Source organism: Coenobita brevimanus, chromosome 86 (genome assembly GCF_032717465.1).
Source record: "Coenobita brevimanus isolate Jiangsu-jjx chromosome 86, ASM3271746v2, whole genome shotgun sequence".
NCBI lineage: Eukaryota > Metazoa > Arthropoda > Malacostraca > Decapoda > Coenobitidae > Coenobita > Coenobita brevimanus.
In genome coordinates this window covers 36,913,184-36,926,994 of record NC_137039.1, presented here as the reverse complement: position 1 = coordinate 36,926,994, position 13,811 = coordinate 36,913,184, and positions in this window count along the sequence as shown.

Here is a 13,811-nt window from a genome sequence, read left to right as displayed (position 1 = left end):
GCAGTTAACAAGCCTGGGAGTCAAAGAAACCATGAATAATTCTAATGAATAAAGATACACAGGTGTGGTGTGCTGCCGTCACGCTCCAATAAATCACACTGACAAGTTACCAGTTAGACTCGTGGTCGAGTTGCCAATACGGCATTGGAACTTGGAAGGACCTAAGGTCGTGACGTAGTGCTGACGTAGCAGAACATCTATCAGGCCTATCTCGGTGGCCTTGCTCAATCCCGCAAAGGGTGGCCGCAGACAAAACGCCTCCTAGTCGCTGTCACCCACAATTTGACTACCCTCCCCCCAACTCACCCCCCCTCCCTCATATACCTCTCAGCTCCATAAATTAATCAATGTACAACATTTTAAACTCATATGTACAGTATGCTATACACCAAGGGCACAGCGTGGGAGCGGTGTGGTGGCGGTTGGTGGTTGGGGACCCAGGGGAGGGGGTAAGGTTTGGCGGTGACCTGCTAATCCCAACCCTTCCCCCATAATCTGGGGACTCCGGTCGCCGCAGCCTCCCTCTCCCGCACCCACACTCTTTAGCCTCACACTTGTATTTACAATGCGTTTTTCCTGGATGTATATGTAGATCACTATGTATAAGTTTTATATGTGTACAAATGTATTACTGTTTGTGACCTCTGTTTCCTATTCCATTCACCGATCTTGTGTACGTGAATATGTATATACATATGGTATATATCAGTATGCTCAAACAAATTCCATGTAACTACATACAACAGCACTCTTTATACTCACTGTACAGTTTAATACATGTATTACCGTATATAAGATTACTAATTAGTCCACTTTAAAATTATTGACCAATCACACGTACAGTATATTGTAATCTAATATAATACATTAATAGGCTCGGGAAGATGACTACCTAAGTATCATCTTCCTTTTGAGATATTGTACAACTACTATTTCTATATGTACAGTATTGTGTATCTCAGTAAATGTATCAAATTCAAATTCAAATTCTCCATTTAACTCCCACCGGTCTGTCCCCCATCTCTATCCTCTCCTCGTTCACCTCATGCCCCATACCCGTCTCTTCCCTATCTCTACCCCCCCAAGTAACCTCTTCTTTCCCCTGAACACCCACTTCTCTCTCTCTCTCTCTCTCTCTCTCTCTCTCTCTCTCTCTCTCTCTCTCTCCCCTTCCTTACCCCCAAAGCCTCCCTCTCTCTTCCATTAACCCCCACCCCTCTTCCTCTCACCCCTTAACCACTGCCTTCCTACTTTTCTATCCTTGTCTTTAACTTATAGAATAGTTTTTTTAATAACCTTCCCTATACCAAACAGCCACAAAAGGGCCGACAGGTCTACTGAGTTTCCTTTCCTTTGTACTCCTTTGTACCTGTATCCCCTGCCCCAACTCTTCCCACTATCCGAGTCCTTTCTTTCCTATCCCCAACCCTCTCCCCCAACCCTCCACCCCTCTCCTCATTCCCCTTACCCTCGTTGCCCTTAACTCCCCCTTCTTCAACTCATTTAACACCCCCCTCTCCCCTTCTCTCCTTTCACTCCCCTCTCACTCTCCTTACTCTTTCTTTCCCCTCTCACTCTCCTTCTCACTCCCCCTCTCACACTCCTTCCCCGCCCCCTCCGGCTTACCGCTGAAGCATGTAGTGTAATTAATCCATCATAACCTCGCCCCCACTCTGCAGGAAAGAAGGCGGGGATTAACGAATATATACGATACCTCAACACGCGACGTCAACTTGGTGCTTGGTTAAACGTTGATGTGTCTTAATACAGGTGGTAATTACAAGGCAGGGGTGGCTAAGGGGGCATGGCAGGAAGTAGGTGAGGGTGTTTGTGGCGTTGGGGGTGTGTGGATGGTTGAGGAAGGAAGGAAAGATGAAAGGAAGAAGAGGAAGGAAGGAAAGAAGGGTGGGTAAGACTCTCTCTCTCTCTCTCTCTCTCTCTCTCTCTCTCTCTCTCTTATCCAAGAATAATTAAACAAAAATGAGATACACGTAAACAAAAGAACCACAACGTAACTTGAGATTGTGCGTAAATGTCACTTGGTCGTGATGCTGCATGACGTGAAGTGGGGGTGAGGGGTGGGGGAGAGAGGGGGTGAAAGAAGAGGAGGAAGTGAGGGAGAAAGAGGGAAAGTAACGTCTGGAAACAGCAAGAAACAGAAAGAAAGAAAAAAGAAAAAGACGTCATTGGATGCAAGGAGTTGTCTTGTGGATAAATGTAGAAACAGGAAATGAAAAATGAGAGATGAGAGGAGAGGGGAAGTGAGATGAATTGTTTGGACTGAGGGAGCAAGTGTACGGGGAAATGAATAATAGGAGAATGAAATGTGAAAGGTACGCAAGTGCCCGGAAATGATGGAGAGAGAGAGAGGTGTAAGGTGAGAAAGGAATCGTAAAGAGAAATGAACAGGAAAATGAGATATAGGAGTGACAAATAGAGGCAAAAAAAGACAGTGTGATACAGGACTGATAGTGGCGGGAGAGGAAGGGAAGACTTCAGCAAATGCGAGGGAAAATGTAAAATTTTCGTGGTAAGATCCAACTAACTTAGACGGAAGAGTAATGGCCTGTGATCAGGTTCCTGCCTAAGCCCCACACATAGATATTCATTGACCCCACCATTACCCGCCGCCTTGATTACACACTCGGATTAACTCACATTATCGCTCTGTCTCTATTACTTTCTATTTCTTGGGGTCTCTCTCTCTCTCTCTCTCTCTCTCTCTCTCTCTCTCTCTCTCTCTCTCTCTCTCTCTCTCTCTCTCACACACACACACACACACACACACACACACACACACACACAGCAAAATTAAAGATAACTCACTCAGCATCACAGGGAATGTCAGTTAACCTCACTCTATCCGTAAGATTGAATTAACCGAACATAACGCTTGACTTGTTTGCTTGTTTTGCCTTGTCTTGTTTTTCTTTGATTTAATTTGTTTTAACGATTCCTGTGTGTGTAGAGAGTTTTTTTTCCCGTCCTTTTTTTATGCTAATGGATGATATATATATTTTTTTCATTTGCTTCTGTAAAAAGTTTTCTGTCTGTCTTTTGTGGCTGGATATCCTGTGAGTCAGGCTGATGATGGATTAGAGAGAGTGAGAGAGAGAGAGAGAGAGAGAGAGAGAGAGAGAGAGAGAGAGATGCTACACACCTCTCAGTTACTTTTTTCACAGTTTCACTTTGCACAGTATGCCAGATGACCTGTAACATATTTGTCTATGTAATAGTGGTTGATATTTAATTACATATCTCTTTCTTTCCCCATCTTTTATACTTTATTTATATATAGAAAAATAAAACGTGGAGTGGAACACTTACGTAACCGGTACACAATTTTAAATAGAGAAGTAAAGAAGGAGATAAGAAAAGTAAAGAGAAGTTATGAAATTAAGATTGCCAGTGAATCAAAAGAAAACCCCAAGGGTTTTTATCAAATGTACCGAACGAAAAATAAAGATAGGATAGGACCACTCAGAACAGAATCAGGTGACATTACCAGTGAAGATAAAGAAATGTGCTCCATCCTAAACAATTATTTCATATCAGTATTCACCAAGGAAAATCTAAGCCTGGTCCCTCAAGCAGCAAATATTTACCATGAGAATACGGAAAATATTCTTAGTAAAATAACCATTAGTAAGGAGGACGTATTGAAAGAAATTAATAAGTTAAAACCTCAAAAATCGCCAGGTCCGGACGATATATATGCAAAAATTATAAAGGAAACCAAAGAAGAATTATGTCAGCCACTTTTAACGTTATTTAATGACTCTTTAAGTTCAGGAGAAGTTCCAGAGGCGTGGAAAACCGCAAACGTAGTGCCCATCTTTAAAAAGGGTGATAAATCAGCTGCGTCGAATTATCGTCCGATAAGTCTAACGTCAATAGTAGGAAAAATGTTAGAGTCAATTTTGGCAAATAAGATTAGAGAACACTTAGAAAGATTTAATCTTATAAACGAAAGTCAGCACGGATTCAGGCAAGGACAATCCTGCCTCACAAATTTGTTGTCATTCTACTCGGAGGTCTATGAGGCAGTAGATAGCGATAAAGCTTACGATGTTATTTATCTGGACTTTAGTAAAGCTTTTGATAGGGTCCCACACGAAAGGTTAGTTAGAAAGGTTCGAGCACATGGTATAGACGGCGATATCTTAAAATGGATAGAATCCTGGCTGAAAGGACGAAAGCAGAGAGTATTAATAAATGGAACTAAGTCGGACTGGGGATTAGTAACCAGCGGTGTACCACAGGGTTCAGTACTCGGTCCCTTATTATTTATCATATATATAAATGATCTAGACTTAGGAGTCAATAGCAGCATCAGCAAATTTGCCGACGATACAAAAATAGGGCGTATCATTAACTCGACTGACGATTGCCATAACTTACAGAAAGACCTCGATACATTGTCCAAATGGTCTAAAACTTGGCAAATGGAATTTAACGTTGAAAAATGTAAAGTACTTAACGTAGGCAAGACCATTGGAGATACTAAATACAGCTTAGATAACAAAGAAATTAGCAAATCGGAATGCGAGAGAGATCTAGGAGTTATGATTAGTAACGACCTTAAACCTAGGCAACAGTGTATTAATGCGAGAAATAAAGCAAATAGGGTCCTAGGATTTATTTCGAGAAGCGTGAGCAATAGATCATCTAAAGTAATACTAAAACTTTATCTATCATTAGTAAGGCCACATTTAGACTACGCAGTACAATTCTGGTGTCCTTACTATAGAATGGATATTAATTCGTTAGAAAATGTATAGAGAAGAATGACTAAAATGATACATGACGTCCGGAACCTGTCATATGAAGACAGACTGAAAAGACTAAGTCTGCATTCGCTAGAGAGGCGTAGAGTAAGGGGAGACTTAATTGAGGTGTTTAAGTGGATGAATGGTATAAATAAGGGAGATATTAGCAAGGTACTTAAAGTGAGCATACAGGATAGAACTAGAAATAATGGTTTCAAACTAGAAAAATTCCGTTTCAGTAAGGAAATCGGTAGAAATTGGTTTGGTAATAGAGTAGTAGACGAATGGAATAAGCTACCTAGTAAAGTAGTTGCTGCCTCTTCCATTGAGAGTTTCAAGCATAGGCTAGATAAGCATATGACAAATAAAGGGTGGATATAGAATAAAGAAAATCTTATAACCAATACTAATTCAAAAAAAATTTCTTTTCAGGTTACACTATGATAGTCTCTATTCTCCTTTCACACTTTCCTGTAAAATGTCCACGCCAGTTTTTCTATACGGCGTGGTGTTCTTTCTGACTTTCCTGCCGGCTTCGGCTGGAGGGTTTGGAGGGCGGGGGAGAGCCTTCTTCTTTGCTGTCCTTATCTCATTCTAGTAGTTCAGTTACTCTTCTAGGAGCTGCCTAGCATGGGCCAACCGGCCTACTGCAGTTATCCTCTCTTCTTATGTTCTCTCCCTCCCTTAATCCCTCTTGTTGTCTTAATCTCTCTCCTCCTCCTCCTTGGCCTCTCTCTCTCCTTCACTTTCTCCTTCCTTCCTTTCTCTTCATTCTTTTCTTTTCTTTTCGTCTCCCTCTTTCATCCATCCTTTCTTCCTTCGGTAATTTGGTTTGCTGTTCTCATTCGTCTCCATACTCTCTCTCTCTCTCTCTCTCTCTCTCTCTCTCTCACTATTCCATTCTCCATTTCTTTCTTTTTCTTCCTTTCACCTTCTCCCAAACCTCCCTTTCTCACCTACCCTTCTCTCTCACACCCTTCCATTTCACCATCCCTCCATTTTGCCTCCTTCCCTCCACTACCCCTCCTTCCCTCCACTTCCTCCTCCTCTCCTTCCCTCCCCCCACCTTCCTAATCCCTCCCCCACCTCCCTAATCCCTCCCCCACCTCCCTAATCCCTCCCCCACCCGGTCAGTACCCAGAAATGAAAGGAATGTTACACAGACTCTATTTTCCTTTTGTGTACCTGAGATGTAAAAAAAAAATGGGTGACAGGCCTAAACCATCAGAGAGAGAGAGAGAGAGAGAGAGAGAGACAAGTACCGTGAACCATTTAGCATTCACATAAGAACATAAGAAGAGAGGATAACTGCAGTAGGCCGGTTGGCCCATGCTAGGCAGCTCCTAGAAGAGTAACTGAACTACTAGAATGAGATAAGGACAGCAAAGAAGAAGGCTCTCCCCCGCCCTCCAAACCCTCCAGCCGAAGCCGGCAGGAAAAAGTCAGAAAGAACACCACGCCGTATAGAAAAACTGGCGTGGACATTTTACAGGAAAGTGTGAAAGGAGAATAGAGACTATCACAGTGTAACCTGAAAAGGGAAAATTATGAATTAGTATTGGTTATAAGATTTTCTTTATTCTATATCCACCCCTTATTAGTCATATGCTTATCTAGCCTATGCCTGAAACTCTCAATGGAAGAGGCAGCAACTACTTTACTAGGTAGCTTATTCCATTCGTCTACTGCTCTATTACCAAACCAATTTCTACCGATTTCCTTACTGAAACGGAATTTTTCTAGTTTGAAACCATTATTTCTAGTTCTATCCTGTATGCTTACTTTAAGTACCTTGCTGATATCTCCCTTATTTATACCCTTCATCCACTTAAACACCTCAATTAAGTCTCCCCTTACTCTACGCCTCTCTAGCGAATGCAGACTTAGTCTTTTCAGTCTGTCTTCATATGACAGGTTCCGGACGTCATGTATCATTTTAGTCATTCTTCTCTGTACTTTTTCTAACGAATTAATATCCATTCTATAGTAAGGACACCAAAATTGTACTGCGTAGTCTAAATGTGGCCTTACTAATGCTAGATAAAATTTCATTATTACTTTAGATGATCTATGTGGCCTTACTAATGCTAGATAAAGTTTCATTATTACTTTAGATGATCTATGTGGCCTTACTAATGCTAGATAAAGTTTCATTATTACTTTAGATGATCAATTTCATTATTACTCTAGATGATCTATTTCATTATTACTTTAGACCCGACTACCACCACCCCCACTGTCCTAATCCCGGAGTTGTAAAGTAGATAAGACCTCATTTGACCTTTGTTACGCCTCCCCTGACCTTTGTTCCGCCTGAGACGCTGAAGGGGACGCTGTAGGAGGGCAAGATTTATAGGGGGGGTGAAGCGAAAATGACCCTAGGGAAGACAAATTACTTGGAGGTGAAAAGACTGAAGGTGTTGAGTTTGTAAAGTTTTGAGAGAGAGAGAGAGAGAGAGAGAGAGAGAGAGAGAGAGAGAGAGAGAGAGAGAGAGAGAGAGAGAAAAGAAATACTGGGTTAACAGAGAGAGAGAGAGAGAGAGAGAGAGAGAGAGAGAGAAGGTCATTGGTGTGGACACGAAAACAAACAATGAGTGTGAAGTGGTGGACCTTATCTGGGGCCTCATCTGTGTGTGTGTGTGTGTGTGTGTGTGAGAGAGAGAGAGAGAGAGAGAGAGAGAGAGAGAGAGAGAGAGAGAGAGGAAGCAAAAGACTTTAACCTGCTGACGAAGCCACAGGTGAAAGTGGGTTATCAGGAAGTGAGAGAGAGAGAGAGACAGAGAGAGAGAGAGACAGACAGACAGACAGACAGACAGACAGACAGACAGACAGACAGACAGACAGAGAATTAAGCAGTAAAATCTAAACAAATACTTTAATAATAATAATAACAATAATAATAATAATGCGTTTAAGTCTTTCAGCTAGATTTGTAAATGTATGTAGCGCTTTATGTATTTATGTAGCGGGTTTGTTTCTCCATAAATCCCATTACTGTAAATTAACGTTGATACTGTTGTAGTAATATTATTTTGGCAACTCTCGAGGGAATATTATTATTGCTTAGGATATTCGCACATATTTGTAGACGCACACGTATACACACAAAGGCGTACACACAGGCATATTGTAATAGTGTACATATGATGAATTACACATACATTTTCTTCACACACACACACACACACACACACACACACACACACACACACACACACAGGTAAAACAGGTGAGGTAGGCAAGGTACACGTGGGTTATCAGGTAAATCTCAGGGGCGGTCTTCCTCCCTTGGGGTGTTGGGTGGGGGGAGGCCCTGGGGGTGTTTGGAAGGGGGTAGTTGAGGAGGAAGGAGGGATAGAGAGGGAGGGGGGGAGAGAGGTGGAGGGAGTGGAAGACAAAATGTGAGGTAGAGGTGGGGAGGAAGGTAGGGAAGGGAAGTGGGGAGAGATTGTGGGGGAGAGAGAGGAGAAAATGTTATAGAACTACAGATAGATAGATATACTGTACAGATAGGTAGACATGGATAGGTAGATAGATAGATAGATAGGTTTAAAAATAGCTAGATAGATAAATAAATATAGATATTAATAGACAGCCTGGAGCACTATAATCACATGGGGTTCAGCCTCACACCTTACCTCACACCTGCCTCCACCCCACCCCACCCCCGGGAATACCTCTCATTAACACCTCGCACGGCGTAGTCTAAATGTGGCCTTATTAATGCTAGATAAAGTTGCAAAATTGCTCCTCGATATAAATCGTAGGACCCTATTTGCTTTATTTCTAGCATCAATACACTGGTGCCTAGGTTGAGGTCTTACTAACCATAACTCCTAGATCTCTCTCGCATTCCGATTTACTAATTATTTTGTTATCTAAGTTGTATGTAATATCTCCCATGGTCTTGCCTACGTTCAGTACTGTACAGTTTTCAAAATCTGACAGTGAATTACCCACAAAATTATTATAAGTGGCACCATTGGATTGTCAAGGCCAACGTCAGTCGTCATCGCCGCGCGAGGGCAGCACATACAATGTTGACTCCACGCTGCTTGCCTGTCACCATCACGCGAGGCTGATGCAGTGACATGGTGATTTTCAACACGTGCGCAACTTGTTGCACAACTTGATGCCCAGTGTGTACGGGGCTTAACATGGAGGCAACGCAAGAACAAGACAGAGAGAGAGAAAAAAACGAAAAGACAATGATCAGTATAAAGATTCGTCGAAGTTACATAAGGCTCCCCTCTATTTTATGAGAGTTTTCGTTGTTGCAAGCCCCGCCCCCAATGCGGCGCCCATCAGTCTGCCTCTACCTATAAAACCCCCATGCCAGCAGCGCAGTCAGTGAGCCTCAGTGTCGCTCTTGCTGGGGTAGGGTGTACATCTCCGACGGTTAGCCCATGGCGCCTAGCCGTCTACACTCGCATGATCGCATCTGCCACACCAACGGTTACCTTACCGGCTTACCCTCTCCCTCGCCTTCAGTCACCTAATGTCGGGTGGGGGGTGTGTGCGTGTGATGCCCAGCTCCGCGGTGCCTGGGAGGGCGCGGTAGCACAGTGGTAGCGCGCTGGACTCGTAATCGGGGGATTGCGAGTTCGAGCCTCGCCTGGGCTGCCGTGCCGGGAGTGGTAGCTCGCTCCTGTAACCCTAGCGGGGCTATATAGTCCAATACAGGGCTTAGCTCGGGGGAACTCCATTTCTCCCATTTTTTCCGCGGTGCCTGGCTGTCTTGTTACCCATACCATACCAGGCTCATTGCAAATGAGAAACATGTTTCGCTGAGGGTAGGGGGATGGAGAGAGGATTATTGAAAGGAGCATGTGCAGTTAAAAGGAAAGACAGACTGACAAATGAGGAAGTGCAGGAGCGTTGTGGTGTTAATGTGAACGTGATAGAAAGCGTTAGGAGAAAATACACTGAGGTGGTTTGGCCATGTGGAGAGGATGGAGAGCGAGAGACAAGCGAGGAGAGTGTATGTGAGTGAAGTGAAGGGGGGGAGGAGAGGGAGGGGAGGCCTAAGATGAGATGGAGGTATGTGAGAGAGAGGGGGGTGAGCCAGTGGCGTATCCAGGAAATTTGCCAGGGGGGGCAAACACTTGGAATATTTCCCCATAATATGTCACCACAAAATTTCCTAGATTTGATGCTTTATGTCATCAGAAATAAATTGACATCATTACTGTCGCATTTGTTCCAATGTCTTAAAGAAAAACTATCTTTTCCCCACATATTGACAGCTTTCTTGAAGTTACTTTAAGTGAATAGCTAATAATCCTTTCAGAGGACAAGTATGTAAAAACACTCAGTACATAATGTTACCAGAGGTCTACTGTTTCATTAGAGAGAAAATGGAAACACCAGCAATAAATTAGAAGGCACTGGAGTTGCCCTAGCAAAGACATCTCCATGTCACTAGTATCCTTGGTCATCAGGGTACTCTCGTAGATGGTAGTATTATCGATACCTGCATGCTAACTTCCCTCCGTTCTACCTCAAAATATTCATTTTTCTCGGTACCACAAATTTCTTGAGCACTTTTAGTACTGAAAAAATGACTGTCAACGCTATACTCTTAGTGCATCATTTACCTGCTATCTTTATCTCTCTGTGCATATAAGGAATTACAGCTATTTTGCGTAATAACCTATGAAATTATAATGAATTATACCATACATCGGCACAGCAAGTACCATACGAGATGCAATGGCGTCCATACTATCTGTTTATGTTCGGAAATAAACCCTGTATTTTGATTGGCTGCTGGAAGAAAAATAGCGGAATGGATGGGCCAATGAAAACTCGAGATCTGGCGTGAGTGTCCCGAACACACACACTTTCCCACATTCGTATCGGTTTTTTCTATTTTCCTTTGCGGTTCTCTCTCTCTCTCTCTCTCTCTCTCTCTCTCTCTCTCTCTCTCTCTCTCCACTTAGCACATATGCATAAATTCAAATCCGCTGCTGCAGCCACCCCCAGGCTGGTATTCTGTTTTGCACTACTGTTGTGGTGGTAGGCAGTAGAAATTCTGTTTTCCACTACTTATTCTTTTAGTTTGATTCTCACTGGCTCAGGCATCAGGGGTGGTGCATACGTCAAGACTGACCTAAGTAAAAATACATCTGCTGGGATTAAACTGTCTTAATCCTTGACTCAGGTGACCACGCCACCTGCCCCTCTCAGCAGGGAATGATTTTCATATCACCTGAACTGTACTGTGCTGCATTGAAAGGATTTTTCCATTAAGGAAAAAAAAAAAAACGGCGTAAAGCTATTCATCTTGAAAATTCTCACCTAGAAAAGTGGGGGGGACAAAAGATACTCTGTCCCCCAGGCTCCCAAAAGTGTGGGGGGGGGGAAGCAAGTCCCCCTGTCCCCCACTCAAACGAGGCCCCTGGCACACCTTACCGTGTATAATGTACAGTAGTCTGAGGTGATCAAAATGGCTTCATGCAGTCTTCGAAAATTCTGCTTGTTTCATTGTGTGTAATAATTGTGCAGTTTTTGTTTGCAACTGGCTACAGTTGAGGGGACAGGAAGGCCATTTTTACACCTCATCAGGCTTCATGTGCAAAACATCATTACAGCTCTAATATTAACCACGTCATCTACGGTGACACGGGAAATTGTTAACTTATAAATGGTCATTTTTTTCCCAAGGGTTTTATTATATTTAGCTTTCAATTTCAAAGGAAATTATTGCTTCCACATAAAATTTTTGGAAATAGATAATATTGTTTAATATACAGGTGGTAAAATTAGGAAAATTGTATTGTCATACAAGAACTATGCCAAAAATCTCTTTCAGCATTTCCCCCATATATTCCCAGGGGGGGCAAAGTGCTCCCCTGCCCCCCCAGTGGCTACGTGTATGGGGTGTGCTGTGGGGGAGGGCAGTGAAATGGCGGGGGACAGGGCGATAAGGAGGCGGTATGTTTGTTCTTACGGGATGGAGTCGTCATGCTATAGACAGTTAGATATATTGGTGTAGTGTTAATAACTGTTCTTTAGTCTTCATTTTATTTTGTATTAACCTCGTCATCCTTGTTCTTATTGTTTTTATAATGTTGAAAAGTATGGGGAAGACTGTAGGCCTATCATGTATTAAGCAGTGTAGCTCGGCCTTATTACACTCATTTCCTCTCCCCCTCCTCCTCCTTCTCCTCCTCCTCCTCCTCCCCTTCTTTCCTCTCCTGTCCTCTCCTCCTCCTCCTCTTCCGTCTTTTTTCCTCCTTTTTCTCCTCCTCTTTCTCCTTTCCTTGTCTTCCTCTCCATTCCTCTTTCTCTTTATCATTCTCCACTTCTCCCTCCTCCTTCGCGCTTTTCCCCCTCTTTCTCTTTTCCTCCTCATCCTCATCCTTCTTTTCATCATTTCCTTTTTCCTTTTCCTCCTCCTCCTCCTCCTCCTCCTCTTGGGTATAAGGGAGAGTTTTCTTATTTGGGAGACATGTTATGTGCTGGAGGTTGGACTGGAGCTAGGTCTGTGGCCAGAGTGAGGAGTGGTTGGAAGAAGTTCAGGGAGCTGTTGCCTCCCCTGACATTGAGAGGGCTCTCCCTCCATGCAAGGGGACCTTTGTATGCAGCATGTGTTAGCAGTGTAATGCTGTATGGTAGTGAGACCTGGGCAGTAAAGGAAGACGAGATCTGTAGGCTCACATATACAGAAATGACAGTGATTAAAAGGATGTGTAGTGTGTCCTTGGATGTGAGGCCTGGGGGGCTGGTTTATGATTGAAGAGTAGAGAGGAAGGTTGGGACTGGAGTGTATTGGTGTTGTGGTGATGAGGGGTAGATTGAGATGGTTTGGGCATGTGGAGAGGGTGGAGGATGACAGTTGGGTGCGGAAAGTGTGAAGTGTGAACGTCGGGGGTAGGGTTGTCAGAGGCAGACTGTCACACTTTTAATAGCACTTGAGCTAACTGAGGAGGGAAATACCACTGTTGAATGTATGCTGTTTTTTTTTTTTTTTTTTTTTTTTTAACCTGAGGTACCTGTACTGATGCTGTAGTACTTGACGTAGTGTATGTCAGCATCTATTATGCACTAGTGTGAGCCTGAGTAAAATCATGTAGTGTTTGCCTAAATATAACTTTTAGATGGACCATTTGCAGAGAAAGTTACTTTGAATTAGTTTTTGTAAGCCTGTGACTGCTAGTAATTGTTTTAGTTTTATAAAATGCTTTGGTGTTAGCCTGAATAAAAACTGCAGTGGATCAGGTCTGGTCAAAGGGTTAAATGGTGTAGGGGGCACAGGAAGGCTTGATAGCAGCTCTTCCTTAACAGCCTATCTATCCATCTATCTATCTATTGCCAGACGCCTTAATCCCATAAGGGGTGGCCACAAACAAATCGCCTCCATATCGCCCTGTCCCCTGCCATTTCACTGTCCTGTCCCCAGCTCACAACCCCCTCTCTCATATACAACCCTCCCTCATAACAACCCTTTTTGTATATTACACGTCAACATTGTGTACTGTTATTTATGGTGCTTGTATAGTAACAGTGTTGGCATCAGTAATATACAAAAGCACACTGAGATGAGATGTGCACAATAAATGGCTCAAAAAGTGGTGTTGAGAAATATCCAAATCCACCAAGAATACAACTGTAAATGACAATGTTGTACTGATTATGAAAATTGATTTTGCAGGATGAAGGAAGCAGAAGAGGAAGTCTAAAAGATAACCAAAGAGAAGAAAGATGTGGCTAAGGTGATGCAAGAAGGCGGCAGTCTGGTGAGTAAACTGAAGAACAAGGTGAAGATGGTGCAGAGAGGGAGCCAGGATACAAAAAACCTTTGTTCTGTCTATCTACCTATCTACAGCCAGACAAATAAGACATTATTTTTTCCATCTATCTGTTGCCAGGTACCTTAATCTCGTAAGGGGTGCCAACAAACAAACTGTCTCCATGTTGCCCTCTCCCCTGCCATTTCACTGCCCTTCCCCCAGCGTACACCCCAGTCTCTCATATAACTCTCCACTCCATCCCTGCATCTCATCCTTGGTCTGCCTCTCCCTCTGCCCTCCTCAACCT